The sequence below is a fragment of the Mustela nivalis genome, assembly GCF_964662115.1.
Source record: "Mustela nivalis genome assembly, chromosome: 3".
Classification (NCBI taxonomy): domain Eukaryota; kingdom Metazoa; phylum Chordata; class Mammalia; order Carnivora; family Mustelidae; genus Mustela; species Mustela nivalis.
In genome coordinates, this window is record NC_139022.1 from 142,317,616 (window position 1) to 142,335,762 (window position 18,147).

Sequence of the window (18,147 nt, forward strand, 5' to 3'; positions counted from 1 at the left end):
TTCTTTCCATAGTTTGGCTATTGTGGACATTGCTGCTATAAACATTCGGGTGCATGTGCCCCTTTGGATCACTACATTTGTATCTTTAGGGTAAATACCCAATAGTGCAATTGCTGGGTCATAGGGCAGTTCTATTTTCAACATTCTGAGGAACCTCCATGCTGTTTTCCAGAGTGGCTGCACCAGCTTGCATTCCCACCAACAGTGTAGGAGGGTTCCCCTTTCTCCACATCCTCGCCAGCATCTGTCATTTCCTGACTTGTTGATTTTAGCCATTCTGACTGGTGTGAGGTGATATCTCATTGTGATTTTGATTTGTATTTCCCTGATGCCGAGTGATATGGAGCACTTTTTCATGTGTCTGTTGGCCATCTGGATGTCTTCTTTGCAGAAATGTCTGTTCATGTCCTCTGCCCATTTCTTGATTGGGTTATTTGTTCTTTGGGTGTTGAGTTTGCTAAGTTCTTTATAGATTCTGGACACTAGTCCTTTATCTGATATGTCGTTTGCAAATATCTTCTCCCATTCTGTCAGTTGTCTTTTGATTTTGTTAACTGTTTCCTTTGCTGTGCAAAAGCTTTTGATCTTGATGAAATCCCAATAGTTCATTTTTGCCCTTGCTTCCCTTGCCTTTTGCGTTGTTCCTAGGAAGATGTTGCTGCGGCTGAGGTCGAAGAGGTTGCTGCCTGTGTTCTCCTCAAGGATTTTGATGGATTCCTTTCGCACATTGAGGTCCTTCATCCATTTTGAGTCTATTTTTGTGTGTGGTGTAAGGAAATGGTCCAATTTCATTTTTCTGCATGTGGCTGTCCAATTTTCCCAGCACCATTTATTGAAGAGGCTGTCTTTTTTCCAGTGGACATTCTTTCCTGCTTTGTCGAAGATTAGTTGACCATAGATTTGGGGGTCTATTTCTGGGCTCTCTATTCTGTTCCATTGATCTATGTGTCTGTTTTTGTGCCAGTACCATGCTGTCTTGATGATGACAGCTTTGTAATAGAGCTTGAAGTCCGGAATTGTGATGCCACCAACGTTGGCTTTCTTTTTCAATATCCCTTTGGCTATTCGAGGTCTTTTCTGGTTCCATATAAATTTTAGCATTATTTGTTCCATTTCTTTGAAAAAGATGGATGGTACTTTGATAGGAATTGCATTAAATGTGTAGATTGCTTTAGGTAGTATAGACATTTTCACAATATTTATTCTTCCAATCCAGGAGCATGGAACATTTTTCCATTTCTTTGTGTCTTCCTCAATTTCTTTCATGAGTACTTTATAGTTTTCTGAGTATAGATTCTGTGTCTCTTTGGTTAGGTTTATTCCTAGGTATCTTATGGTTTGGGGTGCAATTGTAAATAGGATTGACTCCTTAATATCTCTTTCTTCTGTCTTGCTGTTGGTGTAGAGAAATGCAACTGATTTCTGTGCATTGATTTTATATCCTGACACTTTACTGAATTCCTGTATAAGTTCTAGCAGTTTTGGAGTGGAGTCTTTTGGGTTTTCCACATATAGTATCATATCATCTGCGAAGAGTGATAATTTGACTTCTTCTTTGCTGATTTGGATGCCTTTAATTTCCTTTTGTTGTCTGATTGCTGAGGCTAGGACCTCTAGTACTATGTTGAATAGCAGTGGTGATAATGGACATCCCTGCCGTGTTCCAGACCTTAGTGGAAAAGCTTTCAGTTTTTCTCCATTGAGAATTATATTTGCAGTGGGTTTTTCATAGATGGCTTTGATGATATTGAGGTATGTGCCCTCTATCCCTACACTTTGAAGAGTTCTGATTAGGAAGGGATGCTGTACTTTGTCAAATGCTTTTTCAGCATCTATTGAGAGTATCATATGGTTCTCCTTCTTTCTTTTATTGATGTGTTGTATCACATTGACTGATTTGCGGATGTTGAACCAACCTTGCAGCCCTGGAATAAATCCCACTTGGTCGTGGTGAATAATCTTTTTAATGTACTGTTGAATCCTATTGGCTAGTATTTTGTTGAGTATTTTCGCATCTGTGTTCATCAAGGATATCGGTCTATAGCTCTCTTTTTTGGTGGGATCCTTGTCTGGTTTTGGGATCAAGGTGATGCTGGCCTCATAAAATGAGTTTGGAAGTTTTCCTTCCATTTCTATTTTTTGGAACAGTTTCAGGAGAATAGGAATTAGTTCTTCTTTAAATGTTTGGTAGAATTCCCCCGGGAAGCCGTCTGGCCCTGGGCTTTTGTTTGTTTGGAGATTTTTAATGACTGTTTCAATCTCCTTACTGGTTATGGGTCTGTTCAGGCTTTCTATTTCTTCGTGGTTCAGTTGTGGTAGTTTATATGTTTCTAGGAATGCATCCATTTCTTCCAGATTGTCAAATTTATTGCCGTAGAGTTGCTCATAGTATGTTCTTATAATAGTTTGTATTTCTTTGGTGTTAGTTGTGATCTCTCCTCTTTCATTCATGATTTTATTTATTTGGGTCCTTTCTCTTTTCTTTTTGATAAGTCGGGCCAGGGGTTTATCAATTTTATTAATTCTTTCAAAGAACCAGCTCCTAGTTTCGTTGATTTGTTCTATTGTTTTTTTGGTTTCTATTTCATTGATTTCTGCTCTGATCTTTATGATTTCTCTTCTCCTGCTGGGCTTAGGGTTTCTTTCTTGTTCTTTCTCCAGCTCCTTTAGGTGTATTGTTAGGTTGTGTACCTGAGATCTTTCTTGTTTCTTGAGAAAGGCTTGTACCGCTATATATTTTCCTCTCAGGACTGCCTTTGTTGTGTCCCACAGATTTTGAACCGTTGTATTTTCATTATCATTTGTTTCCATGATTTTTTTCAATTCTTCTTTAATTTCCTGGTTGACCCATTCATTCTTTAGAAGGATACTGTTTAGTCTCCATGTATTTGGGTTCTTTCCAAACTTCCTTTTGTGGTTGAGTTCTAGCTTTAGAGCATTGTGGTCTGAAAATATGCAGGGAATGATCCCAATCTTTTCATACCGGTTGAGTCCTGATTTAGGACCGAGGATGTGATCTATTCTGGAGAATGTTCCATGTGCACTAGAGAAGAATGTGTATTCTGTTGCTTTGGGATGAAATAGTCTGAATATATCTGTGATGTCCATCTGGTCCAGTGTGTCGTTTAAGGCCTTTATTTCCTTGCTGATCTTTTGCTTGGATGATCTGTCCATTTCAGTGAGGGGAGTGTTAAAGTCCCCTACTTATTGTATTATTGTTGATGTGTTTCTTTGATTTTGTTATTAATTGGTTTATATAGTTGGCTGATCCCACGTTGGGGGCATAGATATTTAAAATTGTTAAATCTTCTTGTTGGACAGACCCTTTGAGTATGATATAGTGTCCTTCCCCATCTCTTATTATCTTTTAAGATAATCTCTTTTAAGTCTTTGGCTTAAAATCTAATTGATCTGATTTAAGGATTGCCACTCCTGCTTTCTTCTGATGTCCATTAGCATGGTAAATTCTTTTCCACCCCCTCACTTTAAATCTGGAGGTGTCTTCGGGCTTAAAATGAGTTTCTTGGAGGCAACATATAGATGGGTTTTGTTTTTTTATCCATTCTGATACCCTGTGTCTTTTGACAGGGGCATTTAGCCCATTCACATTCAGGGTAGCTATTGAGAGATATGAATTTAGTGCCATTGTATTGCCTGTAAGGTGACTGTTACTGTAGATTGTCTCTGTTCCTTTCTGATCTACCACTTGTAGGCTCTCTCTTTGCTTAGAGGACCCCTTTCAATATTTCCTGTAGAGCTGGTTTGGTATTTGCAAATTCTTTCAGTTTTTGTTTGTCCTGGAAGCTTTTAATCTCTCCTTCTATTTTCAATGATAGCCTAGCTGGATATAGTATTCTTGGATGCATGTTTTTCTCGTTTAGTGCTCTGAAAATATCATGCCAGCTCTTTCTGGCCTGCCAGGTCTCTGTGGATAAGTCAGCTGCCAATCTAATATTTTTACCATTGTATGTTACAGACTTCTTTTCCCGGGCTGCTTTCAGGATTTTCTCTTTGTCACTGAGACTTGTAAATTTTACTATTAGGTGATGGGGTGTGGACCTATTCTTATTGATTTTGAGGGGCGTTCTCTGAACCTCCTGAATTTTGATGCTCGTTCCCTTTGCCATATTGGGGAAATTCTCCCCAATAATTCTCTCCAGTATACCTTCTGCTCCCCTCTCTCTTTCTTCTTCTTCTGGAATCCCAATTATTCTAATGTTGTTTCGTCTTATGGTGTCACTTATCTCTCGAATTCTCCCCTCATGGTCCAGTAGCTGTTTGTCCCTCTTTTGCTCAGCTTCTTTATTCTCTGTCATTTGGTCTTCTATATCACTAATTCTTTCTTCTGCCTCATTTATCCTAGCAGTTAGAGCCTCCATTTTTGATTGCACCTCATTAATAGCTTTTTTGATTTCAACTTGGTTAGATTTTAGTTCTTTTATTTCTCCAGAAAGGGCTTTTATATCTCTCGAGAGGGTTTCTCTAATATCTTCCATGCCTTTTTCGAGCCCGGCTAGAACCTTGAGAATGGTCATTCTGAACTCTAGATCTGACATATTACCGATGTCTGTATTGATTAGGTCCCTAGCCTTTGGTACTGCCTCTTGTTCTTTTTTTTGTGTTGAATTTTTACGTCTTGTCATTTTGGCCAGATAAGAGTAAATGAAGGGGCAAGTAAAATACTAAAACGGTGGCAACAACCCCAGGAAAATATGCTTTAACCAAATTAGAAGATATCCAAAATCGTGAGTGGGGAGAAAGGGGATAGAAAGAGGTTCAAAAAGGAAGAAAGGAAAAAAAAGAAAAAAGAAAAGAAAAAAAAAAAGAAAAGAAAAGAAAAAAAATTTTTTTTAAAAAGAAAACACCTGAGAAAAATGTAAAAAAGAAAAAATATATATATTAGATAAACTAGTAAAAAATCGTTAAAAAAGAAAAAGGTAACAGTTAAAAAAAAAAAAAATTTTACCCGAAGGCGAGAAGAAAGAAAAAAAAAAAAACAAAAAAACAAAGAACAAAAAATGAAAAAGAAAAAATTAAATTAAATTAACTGCAAGACTAAAAAAAAAATCACAGGAAAAAAGCCATGAGTTCTGTGCTTGGCTTTCTTCTCCTCTGGAATTCTGCTGCTCTCCTTGGTATTGAAACCGCACTCCTTGGTAGGTGAACTTGGTCTCGGCTGGATTTCTTGGTGATCTTCTGGGGGAGGGGCCTGTTGTAGAGATTCTCAAGTGTCTTTGCCCCAGGCGGAATTGCACCGCCCTTAGCAGGGGCCGGGGTGAGTAATCCGCTCGGGTTTGCTTTCAGGAGCTTTTGTTCCCTGAGCGCTTTCCGTAGAGTTCCGGAGGACGGGAATACAAATGGCGGCCTCCTGGTCTCCGGCCCGGAGGAGCCGAGAGCCCAGGGCCCCACTCCTCAGTGCGCCCTCAGAGAACAGCGCCCAGTTACTCCCGTCTGCCTGACCTCCGGCCGCGCTCCGAGCTCAACGAGCCTGCGACCCATTCAAGGTAACACCGAGCTGTGGGCTTACTGTCAGCTCTGTCTCTGTAGCTGGCTTTCCCGTTCCAATACCCGCAAGCTCTGCGACACTCAGACAATCCCGATCCTTCTGTGACCCTGCGGGACCTGAGGCCACGCTGACCCCGCGTGGGCTTCGCCCCGGTTTAGCCTCTGGAGCGATGTCCCTCAGCGGAACAGACTTTTAAAAGTCCTGATTTTGTGCGCGGTTGCTCCGCTGCTTGCCGGGAGCCGGCCCCTCCGCCCGGGGTCTATCTTCCCGTCGCTTTGGATTCACTTCTCCGCCGGTCCTACCTTTCAGAAAGTGGTTGTTTTTCTGTTTCCAGAATTGCTGTTCTTCTCTTCGATCTTCCGATGGATTTTCAGGTGTTTGCAATCTTTAGATAAGCTATCTAGCTGATCTCCGGCTAGCTGAAGCAGTCTCAGCTTGCTACTTCTCCGCCATCTTGACTCCTCCCTCTCTAATTTATTTCTTTGGCAAATTAACAACAATAGCACTTTGTCTTTCCATCAAGTGGTTTTTTTTTTTTTAAAGAAAACAATTTAAATATCAGAGTTGAGAATTGTAATACCAAAAATTTCCACATTCTTCTAAGATGTTCTTTTGAAGATGTAGACATGTAGATTGTCTTCAAAGAATTTTTTACTACATGACATGAGCAATTAAGATTTTTTTTGTCATAGGAGTTTCCCTTTCACCCAACATTGTCCCTTTTTAAAAACAGAGCTCTTCTACTCTTCACACCCTCAAAAAAAAAAAAAAAAAAAAAAAACGGCATCTACCCTCCAAAAGATCAGATGAAAGGATTTCCATGTCATTCAGAGGATAGTAGTGACAGTGCTTTTTGTTTTCATTTAAGAGGATTGGGTTTTCACCTGAGCTGTTATCTACACATCTAGAATCATGCATGGTGAAAGGAGGACATATTGGATGTTGAGGAAGTAGCTAACGAAGTGGAAAGACAGAGGCCTTGATAATAATTTAATATGATAAAAGTGAGAAGATTGTAAACTTAGAGGCTTAGGCAGGAGAATGGAGATAAAGTTAGATACATGGGACTCTTCAGTTGTGGTAACACTCATTATAAAATGTGCACTGTCATAGTTAAACCAACATTTGTAGATGCAAATTAAGAGGGATGATGTTTTCTAATTTGAAAAGATATATGAACCCTTATGTTTATTGCAGGAATATTTACAATAGTCAGGTTATAGAAGCAACCCAAGTGCCCATGGATAAATGAGTGAATTTAGAAGTTACACACACATCCAAACACACTCACATACATACACTGGACTCAGTGTATACTCAGCCATAAAAAAGACTTAAATCTTGCCATTTGCAATAATATGGATGGACCTAGAGGGTATAATGCTAATAATAGTCAGAGAAAGACAAATACCAGATAATTTCACTCACATGTGGAATTTAAGAAACAAAAAAGAAGAAAAGAGACAAACCAATAAACAGATTCTTAACTATAGAGAACAAACTGATGGTTATCAGAGGTGGGTTGGTAGGGGGATGGATGAAGTAGGTGACCGGGATTAAATTAAGTGTATGCTTATCATGATGAACACTGATTAATGCATAGAATTGTTAAATCATCATATTGTAGACCTGAAACTAACATAACATTATGTTAACTATACTAGAATTAAATTTTTAAAAAAATAACAGAAGAAGGGAGAGATAAAAAGTTTTGAGGAAACAAACATACTGGCAAAAAATTTCCCAGAAATTCAACATAGGTAAACTCTTCAGAATGCTGTTACAAAACACACAAGTGTGTCTGTGCAGGTTCATTCTTGGAAAATAAAGCAGCATGAATAATTTTTACAGTTGTGCATATTGGAAAGATGATTGATTAAAGTAGGCATTTATTTGGATAGGCCGGGATTATCTCTTCCAATTTCATAGATAAGTCTGTGCAGGTTGTGGTTTGTGGTTTTACAACCAATGTGCCCAGAGGGAGGAGAACACAGCTGGGTTGGTGGCTGTGACTTTGTTACTTCCATCATCACCATTAGGCAACAAGAACACAGTACATTTTGGGGTGTTGAGCCCCACAAGTGTGATCCAAATATCAACTGCCTAATTATTCCAACTCTCCCAGATTACTGAGATCACAAGCCCAGCCTCAACTGCGTTCCTTATCTCCCCAATCTCTAAAGATTCCTGGCATTGCTATTATTATTCCTAGTCTCTGCTCTGAAATCTTACCTTATGTGACTTATGTGACTCTTCTTCATAGCTCTTTGGCCCATATTGGACATTGGACATTGGACAAATATTGGACATATTTCAGTTCTCCAAACTGCCAATATGTTATGTTAGTTTGAGCATGTGGCAGACTTTTACTTTGAACGTATTTGCTGTAGACTGAGTATTTGTATTCTACCCAGCTTCAGATTTTGAAACCTTTATCCCTAATGTTATGTCTTGGTGTTCAGAGATGGGACCTTAAGGAGGTAATGAGGGTGGAGCTCTCAAATTGAGATTAGTTCCCTTTTAAGAAGAAATAAAAGGGAGTTTGTTTCCTCTTTGCATATGCACAGCAAAGGTAAGCCTCTTATAGACATAACCAGGAAGAGGAGCCTCACCAAGAACCCAATTATACTGGCTTCCTGATTTTGGACTTTCAGCCTCCAGAACCGTAAAAAATAACTTTGTTATTTAAGCCACCCAGTCTATGGTAATTTGTTATAGCATCCCAGACTAGACAGAAATAGAGTGATACATGGTATAACTATGGAGACAAAAAAGAAATGAAATATTAACCATCATTGTTCTAACATTCATTACTAATTTCCTATCTTCATATAATTTTTGCTATACATATGACCTCCTTAAGTTTTGGCTGCCTCCATTTTTATGTCTCTGGTCCTCTCTATCTGCTAGCCTCCAGCCCCCAAAATTCCCATTAATTTTTAGGCAATCTGATTTAGTTTTTGGCCTGCTACTCTAAACTAGACAATGTAATTGAGTATGTTTTAACACAAAAGACTTTTCTACTGGGGGTAACTACCGTTTCACAGCATACATTTAAGAAGCTCTCCTAACCTAAAAGTCTTTCTACCACAGGTGTCTAAAATTTAACAGTAGAGGGAAAAAACCTAGCAGAAGCTCTGTAATTTTTTATATTAAAATATAATGCGTTATTTGTCCCAGAGGTACAGGTCTGTGAATCATCAGGCTTACACATTTCACAGCACTCACCATAGCAAATATTCTCCCCAGTGTCCATAACCCAGCCACCCTATCCCAGCAACCCTTAGTTTGTTTCCTGAGATTAAGAGTCTCTTATGGTATGTCTCCCTCCTAATCCCATTTTGTTTCATTTTTTCCTTCCCGATGCCACACAACCCACAACCCCCTGCCCTTCCTCTCAAATTCCTCATAACAGTGAGATAATATGATAAATCTCTTTCACTGGTTGACTTTTCATTTAGCATAATACCCTCTAGTTCCATCCATGTCATTGCAAATGGCAAGATTTCATTTCTTTTGATGGCTGCATAGTATTCTGTTGTATATATATATACACCACATCTTCGTTATCCATTCATCTGTTGATGGACATCTAAGTTATTTCTGTAATTTGGCTATTGTGGACATTGCTGGGTGCATGTGCCCCTTTGGATCCCTGCATTTGTATCTTTAGGGTAAATACCCCATAGTATGATTGCTGGGTAGTAGGGTAGCACTATTTTTAACTTTTAGAGGAAACTCCATACTGTTTTTCAGAGTGGCTGCACCAGCTTGCATTCCCAGCAACAGGGTAGGAGAATTGCCTTTTCTCTGCATCCTTGCCAACGTCTGTCATTTCCTGACTTGTTAATTTTAGCCATTCTGATGTGTGAGGTGATGTCTCACTGTAGTTTTGATTTGTACTTCCCTGATGGTGAGTGATGCTGGGCACTTTTTCATGTGTCTGTTGGCCATTTGGATGTCTTCTTTGCAGAAATGTCTGTTCATGTCTTCTGCCCTTTTCTTTACTGGATTCTGTGTTCTTTGGATGTTGAGTTTGAGAAGTTCTTTATAGATTTTGAATACTAGCCCTTTATATGATATGTCATTTGCAAAAATATTCTCTCATTCTCTGGTTGTCTTTTGGTTTTTTGACTGTTTCCTTTGCTGTACAAAAGCTTTTGATCTTGATGAAGTTTCAATAGTTCAATTTTGACCTTGTGTCCCTTGCCTTTGGCAATATTTCTAGGAAGAAGTCGGTGCAGCTGAGGTCGAAGAGGTTGCTGCCTGTGTTCTCCTCAAGGACTTTGATGGATTCCTGTCTCACATTGAGGTCTTTCATCCATTTTGAGGCTATTTTTGGGTGTGGTGTAAGGAAATGGTCCAGTTTCATTCTTGTGCATGTGGCTGTCCAATTTTCCCAACACCATTTGTTGAAGAGACTGTCTTTTTTCCATTACACATTCTTTCCTGCTGTATTGACCATAGAGGTGAGGGTCTATTTCTGGGCTTTCTATCTGGGTTTATTTCTGTTGATCTACATGTATGTTTTTGTGCTGTATGTACTGTACTATCTTGATAATTACACTTTTGTAATAGAGCTTGAGGTCTGGAATTGTAATTCCACCAACTTTGGCTTTCTTTTTCAACATTCCTCTGGCTATTTGGGGTCTCTTCTGGTTCCATATAAATTTTAGGATTATTTGTTCCATTTGTTTGAAAAAAAAATTGATGGTATTTTGATAGGGATTGTGTTAAATGTGTAGATTGCTTTAGGTAGCATAGACATTTTCACAATATTTGTTGACTTTTGGTGTATTCTGGCCTCCTAGAAGAAGCTACCTCTCAAAATTTTAAAGAAAGAAAAACTTATATATATTCAAAAATAAGGGTAAACACAATGAAGGGATGGAATATCAGTAAAGATAATAATTTAAAAAAGATTCTAAAAGGAATTGATAAGATAAGTTGGTTGGATAAAGAAAAAAAAAAAGAGGAAAGAAGGTAATCAGACTGGAGACTAGAAAAAGCCATGTGCTAGAATTAGGGTATATTTTGATATATTAGAAGAAATTGTATCCCAAAATTTAAATTAAAAAAAAACATATTTGTATACAAAAGGTTAAATACAATGAAGGGATAAAATATGACTGTAACAATGAAAATTTAAAAAGATTTTTTAAAAAAGGTATTGATAAATTAAAATAGTTTAAAAAAGCATTAAAATAGGAAAGAGGAAAAATTTTTAAAAATAGAATAAGAAAAAAATAAAAAAAATTTAACTTTGAAAGACTAAAGGATCATGGGAAAAAAGCCATGAATTCTATGTGTTTATTTCCCTAGTTCTGGAGTTCCACAGTTCTCATTTATCAATGAACTAGTTCTTAGTGGGATGTTCTTGCTGATCTTTTGGGTGAGAGACCTGTTGCAGTGATTCTCAAATGTCTTTGCTGGAGGCAGAATTGCACCACCCTTGCCAGGGGCCGGGCTAAGTAATCTGCTCCAGTTGGCTCTCTGTAACTTTTCTTCCCTGAACACTTTCCGTAGAGCTTTGGAAGACAGGAATGAGGATGGCAGCCTTCAAATCTCTGGCCGGTAGGAGCAAGAGCTGGCGGCCCCATTCCTCCGTGCGACCTCAGAGAAAAGCAGTCAATCCCTCCCATCTCCCCTGTCTCTGGCTGCACTCTCAGCTTACCCAGCCTGTGATCAAGTGTCCCTATCTCTGGTGCATCGTCCCGTTTGAAGTCTCCAAATCCAGCAGATTCCTGCTGTGTGCTCCCGTACCACTCTTCCCAGAAAAGGAAGGAGGAGGTCTTCCTGGATCTGCCACTTGTGGGGTCCCTGCTCAAAGAGTAGTGGTCTGACTGTGCCTTGGGTCATGGTTTAAGGTAAGCCTGAGCTGAGAGTCCATTTATCGGCTTTGTCTCTGCAGCCAGCTATCTGACTCCGATACCTGGGAGCTCTGCCTCACTCAGAAAGCCCTGTTCTTTCTGTGACCCCTTGCTCCACAGGGGTGGAACCCCCTGCTTAACCTCTGGAGCAACATCCCTCAGTAGAGCAGACTTCTAAAAGTTCTGATTTCATGCTCTGCTGCTCTCTCATTTGCCAGGAGCCGGCCCCTCCCCACATGATTTATCTTCCTGTCACTTTAGATTCATGTCCTACCTTCTGGAAAGTGGTTGCTTTTCTGTCCCTAGAATTGCTGCTCTTCTTCTCTTCTATCTTCTGTTGAGTCTGTAGGTGTTCAGAATGGTTTGATAACTATCTAGTTGAACTCCTGGGACCTGATGATGCTTCAGTCTCCTATTACTCCACCATCATGCTTCTTTCCCCTCCGAAGTTCTGTAATTTTTTAACATAATCAGAACTTTAGAGAAGATTTCCTTTCCCTGGTTAGAGCACAACACATGGAGAATTTTTTTCTCCTTCATTTAGAAACACAAATTAAAGACAATGATCCTTATATTTTAATGATAACAAACTGAAATACATAGAAAAATGTATTCATACAAAAAACTTCAAGTGACTTTATGAGTCAGAATTCGTGCTCAAGACTTTTAAAAATTTATTTATTTATTTATTTGACAAAAGATACACACTGAGAGAGGGAATACAAGCAGGGGGAGTGGGAGAGGGAGAAGCAGGCCTCCTGCAGAGCAGGGAGCCATATGTGAGGCTCAACCCCAGGACCCTGGGACCAATATCTGAGCCGAAGGCAGACACTTAATGACTGAGCCACGCAGGTGCCCCTGTGCTCAAGACTTTCACATACCTAGTCTCTTTAACTTTTATAACCATCTGATGGGAAGTTTTTAGTCATTTAATTTCATATTGCTAAGGTATTGAGTGCCATTCAGATAGAGATGTTGACTGATGGGCCACTATATTGCAAGTTGTGTTCTCAGTTTGACATGTTAATAATCTATTCAATTTCATATACTCTGAAATGATCCAGATTTCAGTAACAGATTCACACTATCCTGATCCAAAAAAAAAGCTGATATATGATCCAGAATGCCAAAATTCTAATTTATAATAGGACACATCTCTTCCCAATGACCATAACTTTTTGTGTACTGTATCTTTGGGGGCTACTTCCTTCCTCTTGAATCAATGTATTTGGGGGTCAAACTAGTAATCAGATATTTATCATTGGAAAATAGGAAGAAGAGTTGCGTAGAGGCATTTTACCTAAATTCAGAAAACCGTGATCAACTATGTATATTGCAAAGTCTCCTACAAGGAGACATTTTCAATGCAGGCTACCCTCTTTTCCTTGACACATATTTTCTTTTTTCTTTTTTTTTTTTTTTAAAGATTTTATTAATTTATTTGACAGAGAGAAAGATCACAAGTAGGCGGAGAGTCAGGCAGAGAGAGAGGAGGAAGCAGGCTCCCGCTGAGCAAAGAGCCCGATGCGGGGCTCGATCCCAGGACACTGGGATCATGACCCGAGCCGAAGGCAGCGGCTTAATCCACTGAGCCACCCAGGCGCCCCGACACATATTTTCTTAAGATCAGTTAATATTACCAGTTTATACATAACCTAGCCATTAATTCCAGAGCTGAGAAAGAGTCCAATCCTCAGATGTTGGATTGGCCCAAATCATAATTTATATACACTGTAGAGAAAATGGAAGGCTAAGATTAAGTGATTCATTCATGTCCCAAGGGGAGGAGGTATACATGTTTTTTAGCTTCTATACTACAGAGGAAAAGCCACTGTTTAAACTGAGAGGCTACAGCATCAAGAGCTATTCTAGGGGAAAAAATGAAATCAATATGAGTGAATAGGCCCTTGATTTTATAACAGAAATAAAATTACTAATGTAATTGGAACACAAAACATTGCTAAACGTATACTTATAGTCTGTTCCCTCCTTTCACTCTCATCAGAGGAAAAGATTCTTGCCCTCTGCATCAGATTATGGGCTTTCCTTTGGGGTAGAGAACCTTAGTAATGGGCAAAGGAGAGAAAAAAAAATTTAAAGAGCCAAGAGGCTGAGTTGATTTACCTAAGATCTGGGAATGGGGATGGTGGAGAGTAGAGCAAAAACCCTTATGGCCTTTTTTTTTTTTTTTTTTTTTAGGTTTTATTTATTTATTTGGGAGAGAGTGAGGGAGCATAAACAGGAGGAGAGGCAGAAGAAGAGGGAGAATCAGGACCCTGGGATCATGACCTGACCCGAACGCAGAAGCATATCTGGCATAATGGGTCATCGTGGAAGCCGTCCTAATGCCAATGATACAGAGAATTAAGTGGCATAGCAGAGTACAGCCTCCTGCCCACTCTGATGTAGGGGTTTTAAGATCCTTGGAGTCATTTATCTGTGCATAGTTGGGCTAGTATGAAGGGGGAAATGCTTGACTGGCTTTCTCTAGGGTGGTTGGTGGGAGGAGGAACCCTTGCTTGGGACCTGATGCAGTGCCTGCAGATGGTCCACTTCCCAAGGCCAGACCTTAGGGCGTGTGGGAATGGTCTGGGAAAATCTTCTGTCTCCCACCACCAGTATTTTTGTGGCCTGGAGTGCTCCTTTGACTGACTTTTTATTTGTGGGCTTTTCCTACTTCCTATCTCCTATGTTTGACTTGTGTTTGTCTCTTCTGGTCAGTTCAGAAGGCCTATGGGAATGAACCACTAAATGCTAACTGAGTAATTATGATGATTCCCCACATCAATGAAATACTCACATGTTTCCATTTAGAGCTAGCACTGCGTAGTATAAATATGGATGGTAACATTCAAGCTAGTAATTTAAAATTTTAGTTTTTCTTTACTTAGGATGACATTAAATAGCAAATATAAAACAACATGATAAGTAGAGAGAGATTATTGGGAAAATGACAAAACTTTGTACTTTAGTTCATGTAATGGCATTTCCCCCCACCTCTGTTTTTGAACATAGTGCTTTTTTGTTTGTTTGTTTGTTTGTTTGTTTTGTTTTGCACTGGGACCCCCAAATTATGTAACTAGCTTCTATGAGGGAAATTTGAAAGACATCATTGCTAGAAGAAGGGAGAGGGCTGGCAGAAACTGATTCAGGCTTGAGATGGAAATGCAGTCAAGATGCTTTACCACTGGAAATGATGCAATTACTTTGAGTGGATAAAATGGTACAGAACACAGGATCCCACTTGGATTCTCTGGGATAGCATTTCATGACTTGACTTCTACATGTCAATGTATGGCTTCTACAGTGCATTTATGGAACTTTCATTTTTTGGGAAATGAATCATTCCATCAATTGCAGCATAGGGTATAGCTTGAACATAGGGGCCATTTGAATATATTGTCACTAACTGAATTTTCCCAAGAACTTTATATAACTAGGTTGGTGCTGGATATAATGAGGTTGTCTACTGGAACTTTTGTTCCACCTTCCATAATGTAGAGTTGTCACTGCAAAGCGGACAGGGACTACATTTCCCAGTCCCTCTTGCATCTAAATAGGATCACGTGATTAGTTCTGGCCAGTAGAAAACAAATAAATGAAAATAGGGGTGTCCTTTCTACGTAAAGGAGTTTAAGAAATGAGTGTAGTTTCCTTCCTTCTTCTTTACTCCTTTGTGGGTCAGATGCAGAGAGATCCAAAGCTTAGGGAACAGTAGAGCACAAGATGGAGGAAACCTCAGTTCCCTAATTGACACATGGAAGAAAGTTACCTGGAATGTGCTTATTGAACTTGGTCTTGTGATGACCAGTAAATAAACTTCTCTTGTGTTAAGCCTCTAAATTTGGGACTTTTTTTTTTTTATTTATTTTATAGCTAGCTTACTCTAACAGCTTTCACCAAATTCTGTAATAGACTGCCTGTGACCTTTAAAAAAATTCAATCTACACTCTGATTTTACGGATGAGGAAATCAAAGTCTTGGTACTTAAATTACTCTTTCATATAAATGTAAATAACTGCTAGCAGAATCAGAGACAGATACTAGAGCTCCAGGCATCTGGTCCAGCTCACTTTTCACTTTTTGGTGATAAATTCTAAGCTTAGTAAATATTTACCTATGGTATGATTTTGGAAGCATTATTTGGTAGAGAACTGCAGTAGCATTTCTTACTTAAAAATCAAAATAGCACTAAACTAGTCAATATATATTTTTTCATGTTATATTGAGTATTATTCAATTTTGTTAATCATAAAATCAGTCTTTTTCCTTTAAACATAATTTTAAATGTTTCATAAATTTTAATTTTGCTATGCATGTTTTATTTTAAATGAAAATCAGGAGAGAACTTGATTCATTTATGAACAATTTTCTTTATAGCAAACTTTGTTAGAATGTTTATTAAACTCTTTTAAATGAAAAAAAGAAATGCCAGTTATGAATGCTATGGTTTAAAATTGAATGGCATTTTTGGAGACTGCCAAGAGATTGCTATGAACTCCATTACCATCAAACAAAGGAATCTGATCACGAAAGAAAAAAAGCACAAGAGAAAGAATGTAGATGTTGTCTCTGTTTGAATATTGAATAGGGAAGGGCGAAAATGTCTTGTGCTTATGAGTTTTGGGTAAAAATCTTGGTCAAAGAATACTTTTGTAGGAAGAATGTAATGATAGATGCTAGCATAAGTATAAAAAAAATATTTTGGGTGGAAAATAGTGATATGCAGTGTATGTTCTGTGGGAGGATTAGGAAATTTTTATCCTGTGTGTGAAGTATTTCTGTAATAATAGAATTTTGAGAATTCATAACTGTTTCTCTAAATAACAAACCTTAATTTAGGCACAGAGACCTGAATCAGACTATGCACTGTCAGTTCTGCAAGATATTGAGCAAAGTGTTCTAAAAATCTTTTATAGTTAAGGAAATAGTTAAGTAAAGTGTCAAAGGTGAAGTTTTAAGACATAAAGTCCATTTGAGAGAATTCAGAAGTGGTAACTACAGACTTCTAGATAGACAGAAAGGTAGTTACTAGGATTTTGTTTGCGACATGGACATATCATCATGCCCTTTACTCTAATCTCCTTTCCTGATTATTCAAACTCTCTCATAACTATTTTCATACTTAACACTGGTTTTACTACATCTTTGGAATGGAGGTGGAGATGGAGACAGGAAGGAGGAGTATTAATTGAGAGAGAAAGCATTCTTCAAGGCAGGCCATGATCTGCAGAAATATCTCAGAGGTATCTCTCTAAGGCACTTCTGTTCTTAATTTTTGTTGAAACCATGAACACCTCTTTGATGTACTGGGTGTAGTAATACACACCTTCTTCCTTTCCAGTCAGCCATATGAACTTATTTACATCACAAGCTTCTGCCAGAGGCCAGGAAAGAGATCTGTGTAGTAATTCCAAACACAGTAAACAAAGGAAGTGCTCTGTAGTTTTCATAAAAATCAATGACACCTATCAAATGGCATTAGAAATATTTAGGAAGGACTATTCACAATTGCCTCAAACTGACATGATAGTACCTGTCTCAAATAAAATTGCACATCACTGGATGGTCTTGTAAAGATTCATCCAAAGTCGTGCAGTCAGCAAGACAGTTTCAGCTGCCCAGAAAAACAGATGTTAACTGGTGATTGTGCTTTGAAATAGAAGTGAAGTCAAGGGTCTTCTACTGCTTTTGAGTATCTAAAAAGAAAAACAATTAAAATGAAAACATTCTTTTATATTGCAGTTTTTTATGCATCACTCACATTGTGTTGTCTGTGTGTACAGTTTTATCTAGTTTTATAATTAGGAGAAAACTCTAAAAGCAGTTTCTACATAAGAATTGCTAGTAAAATCAACTGTAGGCCTCTACTCACCTTACTGTATTAGAAGTAAGCTGTTAATTATAAAAACATCTGTATGCTGGGTAGGCAAGCATTAGATGATCAGCTCTTCAATTTTTAGATTAAACAGCAATAAATGTGCCATAATCCATCATACATTGATAGCTCCATTTTTTAAAAATGAAGTCGTCTTTTTTATCTGAAAGGTTTTTGTTTGTCTGTTTGTTTCTCAATATAACACTCTCCTTTCTAATTTCATCACTAATTCTTATGTATTGAATTCAGACATGCTCAATAATACCAGGTAGCATTTATTTTTGCTCAGTTGCATTCTTTTAGCAAGTCTTATGGTATAAGCCTTTAAAAAGAAATTTGTTCTCATAATCTATGCCTCTGCAGTATTTCAATCCAGCAACTCGGAGAGTCTTCCAGTCATTCTTTCTTGTGTGAATCACCCTCAGGCCTTCCTAAATGAGAACAGAAGGCTCACTCAGCATTCTTTCCCCACTTTCGGGTAACACTGACCTTTCCTCATTGCTTGAGGGCAGCCTAAACTCATGATTAAGATGAGATGCACTAAGATTGTAGGACTGATGTCTTGTTGTTCAAGCACTGGGTACTTAAGGGAATTTGGCCAACTCCTGTGTGTATGTGGACGTTTTATGCATGCATACATATCATATATATGTATTGTATCTTTAGAAGAGCAATATATATTTATATTTCACACTGATTTTAAAGGACCAATTAATCTTTAGATAGTAATGAAGATATATCCTTGAGTATACAAATTTCTGAGGTACAATTTAGTGTTGTTTTGGCATACAAAATGCTGACAGCCAAAATTGTGTTTATCAAATCTTAAACTGCTGTTTCCATGTTTCAAACAATATTCCATATTTAAAAAAATGTATTAGGACTATATTAAT